The sequence below is a fragment of the Gorilla gorilla genome, chromosome 14 (assembly GCF_029281585.2).
Source record: "Gorilla gorilla gorilla isolate KB3781 chromosome 14, NHGRI_mGorGor1-v2.1_pri, whole genome shotgun sequence".
Classification (NCBI taxonomy): Eukaryota; Metazoa; Chordata; class Mammalia; order Primates; family Hominidae; genus Gorilla; species Gorilla gorilla.
In genome coordinates this window covers 105,493,584-105,495,690 of record NC_073238.2, presented here as the reverse complement: position 1 = coordinate 105,495,690, position 2,107 = coordinate 105,493,584, and the positions used below count along the sequence as shown (strand labels likewise).

The 2,107-nt window shown below is 28.9% G+C and overlaps 1 pseudogene; it reads left to right on the top strand.

Moving 5' to 3' along the window:
• Nucleotides 1–602: 602 nt before the first annotated feature.
• On the top strand, nucleotides 603–702 carry LOC115930459 (uncharacterized; annotated as a pseudogene).
• Nucleotides 703–2,107: the final 1,405 nt, after the last annotated feature.

Below are 2,107 nucleotides of genomic sequence, written 5' to 3'. Positions count from 1 at the left end.
CCATTAACAGATAAGTAGGTAAAGAAAACCTGGTATATACACATAATAGAATACTCTTCAGCCTTAAAAAAAGAAGGAAATGTTATCATTTGCAACATGGATGGAATTGGAGAACATTATGCTAAGTGAAATAATCCAGGTACAGAAAAATAAATACCACAATGTGGAATCTAAAACAATTGAACTCATAAAAGCTGAGAGTAAAGTATAAATTACAGAAGCTAGAGGTGGAGAAATAAGGAGATGATGGTCAAAGGGTACAAAAGCTTAGAAGGGAAGAATGAGGGTTTTTCTCTTCAGATCAATTTCATAGCATGGTGAATGTAGTTAATTACAGTGTATTGTCCATTTAAAAATAGCTAAAATAATAAATTTCAAATGTTCTCAACACAAAAATAGTAAGCATTTGCCATTATGGATATGCTAATTAGTTTAATTTAATTATTTCACATATTTATAAATCATAGCATCACATTATACCCCATAAATATATATACTTATACATTTTCAATTTATAAGAAAAATTTTGAATATTTAAAAATTTGTCTAATGATCATTGAGACTAATATGACCAAAAAAAAAAAAAGATCTTAAAATTATGCTTGCTTTGGTGGCACATACACTAAAATTGGAATGACTCAGAAGATTATCAGTGTCCTTGCAAAGGATGACATACAACTTCAGGAAGCACTCTGTATGCATTTTGTGAAACATGCTCTTGGAAATAATTGCTGAATTATAAATTTGAAAGGGATTCTGCAAGACTTTCAATGGTGGGTAACTACCTTTACTGGAAGTAGGTTAGCAATTTTTAAAGTCAGAATTTTCATATATTAAAGTAATTTTTAAATTTCAAATTACAGATCTTATTTGTGAAAGTAGTCTATTTTACTTCCTTAACTTTACCCTCCCCAATATTCTACTTTATTCTCATCCAGTGAATTTGGGAATGAATAATAATTATATTTTAAAATGATGTCATTAAATGAAATATTGAGATATTATTTATAATCCACCAATTTATTGGTACTTTACTTGAAATATCCGGAGATAATTAAAAAATAACTTAGAGGCAAGAAAAGGCATACTAATATTGCAGAAGTACCACACATTTTTAAATTAAATTGTAATAAACTACAGTGTAAAATAATTTAAAAGATGTTTTGATAAGAACAATTTACTTTCTTCTTAACTTTTTTTAGCTGCTAAATTCATTTTTTCTCTCTCTATATATGTTCACATTTAGAGATGCAAACTTTTAAGTACCACTTTATGATTAATTAAAAACATCTTTCCTACCTTTATAGTTATTTGAGCTTGAAAGTTCCTTTTTGAGAAAACATTACTGAAAAGTGTTAAGGTGAAAGGAAAGAGTGAGAAGGAAAATGGTAATTTTAGGAATATCAGTTTTTAAAAAAGTAAAGCATATTGAAATGCCAGTTTGGAAAAATATGTGCAGCATGGTAATTAGAGTAATAGAAGACAGTATGTGAAACGATATATCTAAATTCAGACCTGACAAATTGAATGCATATGCAACTTGATTTAGGAAAAAGCAATTGTTATTTGTTCTCATCAAATGGAGAACTATCACATAGAATTAAAATAGAACAAACAAATGAAGGGTAGAAATGCATCAGTTTAACAGGTGTACATCTTATTTCAAAATTGAGCATCCTAGCAAGAAATAAAGGAGTAACTTTATGAGAACAAAATGCAAATTGAAATTCATATTGGAGTGATCTGCAATTAAAAGATACGTTGAAAGAAAGGCGTTCTAGAATTAGTATAGTTTTCCTTGACAATATGCTCTGTTATAGAAAAGTCACAAGTACATATGGATTATAGACGTGCATAGCATAATGACTTTTCAATCAGTGACAGAGCATATATATATATATAGGTGGTCCCATAAGATTATACTTTTTCTATGTTTAGAAAAAGCCCATATATAGGTTTGGTATAGCCTATATATACAGGTTTGTGTCCTAGGAACAATAGACTATACCACATAGCCTAGGTGCGTAGTAGGCTATCCCATCAAGGTTTGTGTAAGTAAACTCTATGATGTTCACACAAAAATTAAATATCTAAGAACACATTTCTT